Source organism: Oryza brachyantha, chromosome 3 (genome assembly GCF_000231095.2).
Source record: "Oryza brachyantha chromosome 3, ObraRS2, whole genome shotgun sequence".
Classification (NCBI taxonomy): Eukaryota; Viridiplantae; Streptophyta; class Magnoliopsida; order Poales; family Poaceae; genus Oryza; species Oryza brachyantha.
Genome location: NC_023165.2, coordinates 6286797 through 6298017, shown reverse-complemented (window position 1 = coordinate 6298017; position 11221 = coordinate 6286797).

Below are 11221 nucleotides of genomic sequence, written 5' to 3'. Positions count from 1 at the left end.
GATATCACACATGGCAAACTTTATTTGCAACTTGCAGTGAGAACATTTGTTAATCGAGTATATGTCTGGCTTGCATAGCTCCAGGAGTCCCTTTCGTAAATATCTTCCTAACTATTCTTATCTTACGTGGATGTTAGCCAATCTTTGATCCAATAGAAATGGATGAGGAACAGAGTAGTTTCTGGGGTCATTTTTATTCGACTTGATTGGTTGAGGAATATTAAAACTTTGAGGATGGGCTAATTCTGATGAGCTAATTGTTTTCCAGAAAGAAACAGATGTGGCAGCAGTATTTTAAGATAAATTTTACAGCATTTCAGTCCACAATTTAAAGGAGTATTCCTTGGTCCATGAGTTCAATTGCTACTTGTGATGGAAGCAAATTGTTTGCAGAATCTTTTGTAGTTAGGTTTTCTCTGCTCAATCTTTTATGCAGACGGCATTGCTCCTCGCCTTGACCTTTGTGCTCTGTTCATTGGATGAGGTGTATCCATTTTCTGAATAATCTACAGAAAGTTTAAGGAAAGACATGGTAATGGCATAGGCCTTAGATGAACGTCTCTTGTAGGGTTTCTGTAACATCTGATGATGTGGCACCTAGAACAAAATTAAGAGCCTAATTGATCTCTTGTACACATTAATCATATAGAAAAGTAAGACCTTCAATTTTTTTAATCAATAGATCTTCATGAGACGATTAAAATGGTATGTTGTTAATGCATACTGATTATTGTGCAAAATCCAGTTCACTGAGAAACTTAAACTTTTAGATAAAGACGGCAATGTTAGATAATTCAATTTAATCATAAACAATAGATTATGAATTGAAACCCTAATCAATATAAGATCACCGATTAATTCAAATGCGGAAAACTAAATAAACCTGCAGATGAAGCCATCTGATTCCCTTCTTTTCTTTCCTTCAATTCCGTCTTCTTTCCTTCAACTCCGGCGAGGTTAGATCGCTGATGATCTGTTCTGAATCTCCGACCTTCGGATCTCCAACGGCACTGCCCTGGAATCACTGCACGAAACCCTTCCAGCGCGTTTCTGATCGGGAGAGATTGATTTCGAATTTCTGGTTGCAAGAATAAGCGACACGAGCGTCCCCGTGGGCTCCTCTTCTTTTATATAGCACTAGTTGGCCTCGGGGGCTTTTTCTAATCCGATTTTGATCCATAACCACCGATCGCAGTTACGGCCCATGAGGGTTACGAATTTAGAGTTAGAGATAGATTACGAATAGGATTACGGTGGTTATATCCTTTCCTAAATATCGGCTAACCGATAAATCAACCAACATTCTCCCCTTGATTTAGAGGTTAATTACGAGTCCATCATATAATATAGCTCCCCAAAGCAATGTGTCACAACAACATTTAGCATTATTGAGACGACAAGACTTATAGTTCACAATATCATACAAATAAACCCTTGATTAATTAAGCGGGTGTTGATTGAACTTAATTGCCCTGGTTTCCAGGATCATATTCAAGGTCATTACACAATCCCATGTTGGCCACATGTTCTTTGAACAAATTGGGAGGTAAGCCTTTGGTTAACGGATCCGCAATCATTGATTTAGTGTTTGATCCTGTACTCTATCTTTCACAACATGATATTTAATGTTAATGTGTTTGGCAGCTTCACTTGACTTGTTGTTACTCGTATAGAAAACTGTGGCCTCATTGTCACAGTATATTGTCAGTGGTCTTTCAATGCTGTCAACCACTTGTAATCCCGGGATAAGCCATACAGCCTGCCCCGTTGCGTGATAACATGCCACAAATTCTGCCTGCATTGTCGATGATGCAGTCCGTGTTTGTTTAGTACTTTTCCATGAAATGGCTCCCCCGGCGAGAGTGAATATATACCCAGAAGTAGATTTCTTGGTATCTAAACACCCTGCGAAGTCAGCATTCGAATAGCCTGTAACTTCAAGTTTATCAGATTTTCTGTATGTGAGCATGTAATGTTTAGTTCCTTGCAAATAACGCAATACTTTCTTTACTGCCTTCCAGTGGTCCATACCTGGTTTAGACAGATATCTGCCAAGCATTCCGGTTACAAACGCCAAGTCTGGTCACGTATAAACTTGAGCATACATTAAGCTTCCGACAGCTGAAGCATATGGTACCTTAGTCATTTCTTTTTCTTCCAATTCATTTCTTGGATTTTGGAATGACCAAATTTGTCCCCTTTCATAATTGGAGCAGGTGATGTCGAGCATTTGCTCATATCATATCTTTCCAATATTCTGAAAATATATGATCTCTGAGATAATCCTAGCACCTCTTTGGACCTGTCTCGGTGAATCTCGATACCCAAAACGTATGATGCATCACCGAGATCTTTCATATCAAATTTCGATGACAAAAATTCCTTGGTTTCTCGCAGCAGATTCTTGTCACTGATTGCTAATAAAATGTCATCTACATAGAGTACTAGTATAATGAATTTCCCACCTTTAATTTTGGTATAAATGCAGTTGTCCACCTTATTTTTCTTAAATCTAAATTTCTTGATAATTTCATCGAACTTAAGGTTCCATTGTCTTGACGCCTGTTTAAGTCCATAGATGGATTTCTTAAGTTTGCATCCCATATGGCTCTTTCCTTCCACAACAAAATCTTCCGGTTGAGCCATGTAAACATTTTCATTTAAGTCGCCATTTAGAAATGCTGTTTTCACATCTATTTGATGGAGTTCTAAATCATAATGTGCCACTAGCGCCATGATAATTCTGAATGAGTCTTTCTTAGAGATAGAAGAAAATGTTTCATTGTAATCAATTCCTTCTCTCTGCGAAAAACCCTTCGCCACAAGTCTTGCTTTGAATCGTTCGATATTTCCTTTGGACTCCAATTTAGTTTTGTTGACCCATTTGCAACCTACTGTTTTTACTCCTTTTGGAATTTCTACTAGATCCCACACTTTATTTTGGCTCATTGATTTGAGTTCATCTTCCATGGCTTGAATCCACTTGGATGAATTTTGACTGCTTATGGCTTCTTTAAATGAGGTGGGGTCGTCTACCTTCCCAATATCTTCACCCATGTAAATTTCATAATAATCAGGGATGACAGATCTCCTGTTCCGTTGTGACCGTCTTAATTCTCGATTTTCATTATTGACCACAGACGGTTCAGGATCAGGTTGCGGGATTTCTTCTTCATTATGTATCACAGGACTCTGTTGAGGCTCATTATTTTCATGGGTTTCGGTATTTTTCTCAGCAGTAGCTGTAGCGCCAACAGTGGGAATTACAATTTGTGGTACATTATGAAAAATAAGGACATTATTGTCTTGGATTTCCAGAGGAGAAGAAACACTCACCCGAATTTCCTCAAGATTAATTTCCCTTTCCTGTGAACTCCCCGTTTCATAATTTTCCAAGAAGACAGCGTGTTTGGTTTCTACAAATTTAGTGACACGGTCTGGACAGTAAAATCGATATCCCTTAGAATGCAATGGGTAACCGATAAAATGGCAGCTCACAGTCTTGGGGTCTAATTTCTTTAATTGGGGGTTGAATAATTTAGCTTCTACACGGCAGCCCCACACTTTCAAATAATTCAATGTCGGTTTTCTCCCAGTCCATAATTCATACGGAGTTTTCGGCACCGACTTGCTTGGAACTCTGTTTAGTATGTGTGCAGCCGTTTTTAATGCCTCAATCCATAATTTATTTGATAAGTTGGAGTGACTAAGCATGCTCCGCACCATCTCCATGAGTGTGCGGTTGCGTCTTTCTGCCACTCCATTTTGTTGAGACTCCCCAGGCATGGAATATTGAGCAATAATCCCATGAATATGAAGATATTGAGCAAATGGACCAGGAATTTGCCCAAATGGAGCATGTTTCCCATAGTATTCACCACCACGGTCCGATCTCACTATTTTAATTTTCGCGTTGTGCTGGTTTTCAACTTCTGCTTTGAATATTTTAAATTTTTTAAGAGATTCGAAACGATCGCTTATGGGGTAAATATATCCATAATGGGAGTAATCATCTGTAAATGTGATGAATGAATCAAAACCATCTACAGATGTCACTGGGAACGGTCCACAAATATCAGTGTGAATTATTTCTAGTGGACTCGTGCTCCTAGTGGCTCCTTTCTTAATTGATTTAGCAAATTTTACTTTAACGCAATCTATGCAATGATCAGCGTCAGAAAAATCTAAGGGGAGTAATAATTCTTCTTTAATGAGACGTTCGATTCTCCCCCTAGAAATGTGGCAAAAGCGACAGTGCCACAATTTTGATGAAGTATCATTTTTATCATTGCAGGCATTTATGACATTCATCCCAGTATGATCCAAAGAGAGCAAGTAGAGTTGGTCTCGCACGAAGGCAAGACCAATTACTTTATTTAGATGTTTAATGTAACAAATTCCCTTGGAAAAATAACAGTCATATCCTAACTTTGCTAGGACTCTAACTGAAATAAAATAAGATTCCTTTTAACGTAAGGAGTAACTAAGACATTATTAAGTATTAAATTGTAGCCACTGGGAAGCTTGAGTGCGAGGTCTCCAACAACCTCCACTTCAATCTCCGCTCCATCAGCTACTCTTAGGATGTGCTCTCCCTTTCTTAGCGTCTGGACGCCATTCAATCCATGTTATGAATTAGTAACGTGCACAGTGGCACCTGAGTCAACCCACCAAGCATTTCGGAAAAACTCAACATATAGGATTCATTAACGTTGGAAATTTCATTAATTTCATTTATACCTTTACGGGCCAACCACTCCTTGAAGCGAGGGCAGTCTCTGTGCCAATGTCCATCACTGTCACAGAAAGTGCAGCGAGGACTCTTGAATTTTGGCCAGCTGAAGGTTGAGCAATTGATTGAGCAGCCTTACTCCCTCCTTGTTTCGGAGGGTGAGATGACTTGCCCTTTTTCTTTGATCCAGAGGCTTCTCCTTGATGGAACTTTCTCTTGCCCTTAGAGTTGACGAGGTTGAGCTGGTCAATATGTTTCTGTCTTTTGGCCTTTTGACGCTCTTCCTCTTCCACTGCGTGGGAGATAAGTTCTGAAATGGTCCACTTTTCTCTTTGAGTATTGTAATGAATTTTGAACGGATCATAATCAGAGTTTAGTGAGTTCAGGATGAAATGGACAAGATAGGCTTCCGAAATTTCCATGTCCATCGTCTTTAGTTGATGAGCCATGTGTGACATTTCCATGATGTGTTGTCGGATGCCTTTCTTTCCATCGTAGACAGAAGATCCTATTTTCATGATAAGAGTACTGGTATAAGTTTTGGTACACGCCTTGTAGTTCGATTTAATGTTGGCCAGGTACGTCTTAACATTGTCAGAGTCAGCAATCCCTCTATAATGGACAGAGAGATGTTGCTCTTGATGTACATTAGGGACACTGTTTGATTTCTCTGAAGCGGACCACTTTTCATCGTAAACCCACTTGAGATTGATGTATTCCTCGTCATTCTCATCCATGTAATCATCTAATTTCGGTTCCACATGTGGATCCTCTCTAAGTGCAAGATCATTTTCCAACAACCCCAAATTCAGGAGCACGTTGTTTTTCCACTCAGCATAATTAGCCCCATCAAGTGGCTCAATCCTCTTAAGCTGTGACAAAGCTGTAGATAACAATTTATAATATAAAACATTTGATCAAAAATAAAAATATTATATATAATACTTCTCCAAATCTAGTCACCGTTGGGCAGAAAAGACTTAGAAAATAATGAAATAAATCCTTAATTATATCACCGTTGGGCAGAAATAATCAAGGGAGAAATAATCAAATTTAAATTGACGTGAAATCATAAATAACGTTGGTCAATAAATAACTTCACATCATAAATTCTTTCTAGCAAACTTCCCGTTGGTTCCATTTGACTAGAAATAATTTTCTGAGCAATAAAATATATTTTATTAATTTTTCAGCAATTTTAAACAACCCAAACAAGGTATAAATTGATTTCTGAAATTAAAAAAAATAATTAAACAAAATTAAATTAAATATTTTTTCCGGCCTATCTAATTACCGGGCCAGCCCATAAGAGACTGGCCCGTTAGGCAGCGCGCGTGCGCGTAGATGGGCGTCGGCCCATGTGGCCAAGTTGGCCCACAAGCACCGACGACCCATGTAGCGGCGGCGGCCTAGAAGATTTGAGGGGCTGCACCATAGCCGTCTGATTGAAATCGACGGCCAAGATCCGGCGCGGCATGGATCAAGTGACCCAGCCAGCCGAAACCCTAACCCTAGGTCTTTTTTCGAACTCCTCCCTCTCCTCCTTTCCTCTCTCCGGCGACATGCGAGGCGGCGGCGCGGCGGTCTGGCGGGGAGGGCACGCGCCAAGGACGCGGCCCGTCGCCCGCCGGCTGGGGGGGCGTGGGCGCACGGAGGTGACGGCGCCCAAGCCGGCGGCGTGGTACCCGTTAGGCGCGACGACGATGGCGGCACGCGCGCGGCGGAGCCGACGCGCGGCGACCAGCACGCGCGCGTGCCACGCACGGGCCGAAGCCCGCACGGCGGCCGATCCCCGGCGCAAATGGCGGCGGCACAGGCGCGCGCACGGATGGGCTAAGCCCACTCGACGGTGACGGCGACGACCGTTATTGCTCCGGTGAGCTTTCTTCGACTCAGTAAACCGAATCGAATTGATTTTTATTGTTTTTTTTTGGGATTTTTGATCTAGGGTTTCAAGATTGATTGCTCGGATTGGACTCTGAATTAATAACAGTGCATGTAAAACAACCAGTGTTATAACTAGAACCCTAATCCGATTGCAACAATCAATTAGGCCGAAAATTGATTATATGGGACCAAGTACGAGTAGGAAAGCTCTGATACTACAATGTTAGATAATTCAATTCAATCATAAACAATAGATTACGAATCGAAACCCTAATCAATACGAGATCACCGATTAATTCAAATACGAAAAACTAAATAAACCTGCAGATGAAGCCATCTGATTCCCTTCTTTTCTTTCCTTCAATTCCATCTTCTTTCCTTCAACTCCGACGAGATTAGATCACTGATGATCTGTTCTGAATCTCCGACCTTCGGGTCTCCAACGGCACTGCCCTGGAATCGCCTCACGAAACCTTTCCAGCGCGTCTCTGATCGGGAGAGATTGATTTCGAATTTCTGGTTGCGAGAATAAGCGACACGAGCGTCCCTGTTGGCTCCTCTTCTTTTATATAGTACTGGTGGGCCTCGGTGGCTTTTCCTAATCCAATTCTGACCCGTAACCATTGGTCGCAGTTACGGCCCATGAGAGTTACGAATTTAGAGTTACGGATAAGATTACGGTGGCTATATTCTTTCCTAAATATCGGCTAACCGATAAATCAACTAACTGGCAATTCACTTATAGTAGAATTGGAGTGCATTTTAAAACAAGCTGTGCCAAACATAACTAAAACTCAAAGAATTCTTGAGTTTGATAGTATCCATTTTCAAATTTTATTCACATTTCCTTCAGCTGTGCCACTTGAATCTCTCTGCTTAGATTAAAGATTCTTTATCAGTACACATCTTGATTAAGATATTTACTATGTGAATTGGACATCTTTATCATTCTATCTTTGAAAAATGTATTAACTTGATAAATTAGATCGTACACATTTTGATTTTCATGTTGATTTAGATATATATAAGGGCATCCTAAGGATAATGCAAATCATAGCTACTTGACGTGGGAAGTACTGAAGTAGTACTATATGACTAGCACATCAAGACCTTACCTTTGACACATATTTCAACATTGGGCTTATATATTGAGATGTAGGTTATGCATGTGCAGCCTGTAAGAATTCATATTCCAGCATGACTTTTCACATATCTGCAAAATATTTTTTTAATACAAGAATGCAGTAGTGATGAGCCCTTTTGGGTGCTCCCTCTTATCTCTTGAGTGGTAAGACCAAACACCAAATCCTAGTCATTGATTGTTTATTTGATTAAAAAATATTTTCACCTCATTATTAATAAATTGTAGCAAGAAGGGAAAGAAATAATGACCATAGATAGTCTTTGTTGATTGAGTGACACATGCAAGAAAATAGTGAGTGCATAAAGTAATAAATTATTTTATTTTGTTCATTTGAATATGACTACAAAAGGAAGTTCCCAAATTCAAAGTAAATTTATTATATTTTATACTTAAAACAAATACATGATTGGTTTAAACTTTCAAAATTCTGGATGTGGAAAGAAAAACGAAATACAATTCAAAACTTTAAATCTTTATAGCTTTAGAAATTATTTATATCTGAATTCCTAAATTGTAATATCAACATGAATTTTATAAGATTTTGATCATAGAGTTTTAATCTTATTCATATTCGATATATATGTAGTAGATCTATATGGATAGCTACTGAATTTAAAAGCACATTTTTGCATGTTGTAATCCAAATACAAAAATAAGGCAAGTAAAAAATCTTTTCATTCATACCTTTCTATAAGCATCAATCTTTGTATCGAAGGTTCGACCGTTCAATAGAATTCATTTATTTCCTATTTTATGATCTATTACCTCTAATGAGGTAAGATAAATGTCAGCACATGATTGATGGGGGCAATGAACAGACAAAAAAGAACGTGGAGTACCCTAAAATTTTCCCTTTATATATCATATCTCATCTGTTTTATATTAGAAAATTATCTCTATATAGTTTTATACGAATGCTAATGAATCTGAACGCATAGATAAAACATATATATTGATCCATGGATGAATCTAAATAAGATCAAAACATCGCAATGAAAGGTGTATCTAATAACTTGGCAGAATCTTCTTTCTGAATTATAAGCCTAAGGTTGCGAAAAAAGGCTATCACAAAAGACATGAGGAAGTATCTTGCAATGATAATTTCAGAAACTGACATAAACATAAAAGAGTGGCAGGAAGGAATGAGTAGTAGGGCGTTACTTTGCTTAAAAAAATAGATAGAGCTTTCGCCGAAATATATAAAAAGGGAATTAACGAGGAATCGCCGTACCCATGGGGATCATTATAGTCACTAATGACTCAGCTTTTTGTGGATTAATCAACATGGTTTGTTAGATAACTCCGCATGATTATTGTATAGCTTCTGGAGCTAAACGTCAAGAACAGCTCCCTTTTCCCATCTGCGTTTTGCCCTTTTCCTGTTCCAATACAATGATTGGCCGGCTGCTGATCGACAATGAACAAGGACAACGAAATCTGATGAAAAAGAAGAGCAAAAACACGAAATCATATGGGTGAGTCGTCTCTTAAATTTGTAGCATTGTGTGATAGAAACTCACCCACCACCATATATCCTTCGATTTGTATGCATGGGCGATGTGTATCAGACGATCACCATTGTCTGAACTCTGCTCGTCTGCATTCTCTCTTAGGTCGCGTTCGTCCCAGCCAACTAAGTTAACTAAGCCCAATCGTTTTCCACACGCACGCTTCTTAAACTGCTAAACGACGTATTTTTTGCAAAAAAATTGTATAGGAAGGTTGTTTTTAGAATCATATTAATTTATTTTATATTTTTTAATAATTAATAATTAATTAATCATGTACTAATCTATTACTACGTTTTTCGTGCCAACAATAAGTTAACTTACCTTACCTGTGACGAACGTGGCCTTAGTTTTTTTTTCTTTTTTTTGCAGGACTGATAGGTAACTTAATCTTGTTCAGTTGCTCCTGTATACGCAATCCATATGTATATACAACATAGTACTCATGTCAAATTTTAAAATTTAGAAAGTAACGTGTACAACGAAAGCCAAGAAAGTAGTATGTATTTTGAAAAGCTTGGAAAAGATGAGCAAGGGAAGAAAGCATATTCCAGTTCAGATTAGACTACAGAGGAATCAGTCATGAATAAGTTACGACCTGAATAAAATTTTAAGCCGTGTGAGGTCCTCTGGGGCTAAACCAACCTTATAATGTTGTAAAAGTTCTGTAAAAGTGGTGGCAGTAAACCATACTGAAGTCGCTAAAAACAAATCCATGTAAGACTATCAGCCATATGAATACTGTTTACTTCATATTATCGAAAGATTTACAAAAAGTTAAACCAATCTGATAATTCTTTTGATTTTCTAAAAAAAAAATCTCACGTCCCACTGCTGGACCCACTAAACAACATAGTACAGTGCTATATACAACATGGATGGGGGTTTTCAACAAGTTATAACTTGCAAGAGGTGGCAACGAACACAACTTGCTCAAGTTGAGACCAAACTCTACAGGCATCAGCCTCCCTATCGCGAGTCTATGTCCTAGGCACAATACTTAAACACGTGTTAGAAAATAGTTATATGTGTGATGGTAAAATATAATATAGTCAGTTGTATATATGTACGAGAATACAAGATAGATAAACGTTTACAACCAGATGCCTTTTACTTCTATAGGATATATTTTATTTTAAAAAGTCTACAAGATCAAACTTATCAACAGTTGATTTTCTATATCTATGGAACTGTTATTGAAAAGCTACTTAAAATATAGAATCTATTCGTATAGAAAAAACCAAACGATATATTTGCAAATAAAAAATAATCTATGAATAAAACTTTTATATACATATTCTTAGCGATTTAAAAGTCAAGGCTCAAAAATAAACTTTGATGAAAAACACCCAAATCACCTTCAAATTTAAGGTTAAAAATTCAAATATTTCTTTATCACATTAGGAAAGCAAAATCTCTGAAACCTTGCCCGATCATTGTGCTGATCATGATTTTTGCACATATAACCACCAGCAACCAATGTCGAACCAAACTACAAGGAAGTGTCAAAGAGAGGTTGAGCTACAAATCAATTAATCACCTAGATCTTGCCACCGCCACCAAAGACATCACACGCTACAGTTTCCCCCTTGTTGCTGGCTATGGTCACAAAGATTATCAATATACGATCCATCACAGGACGAACACAACATGATCCAAACTTCCTTATGACCCAATCTTGTCGAGGTTCCTCCACACACCCCGAGCCTAGTCGATATAGCCAAGGAGAAGCTCGACATGATGATCGGGATAATGTCACCAAATCCTCCATCTTAACCCTCGGTCAAGACGATCTGATGGATCTCCTAGAGAGACAACTAACTTGGCCAGCGAAAACTGTTGTGATCACCAAGAACCACATGTGGACGAAGAGGTTGGCATTAGTCCTTCTGTTGTGGACCACGGTGATGGTGGTAGTGGTGTCTGATAGAGGCAGACATGATTTGTGAC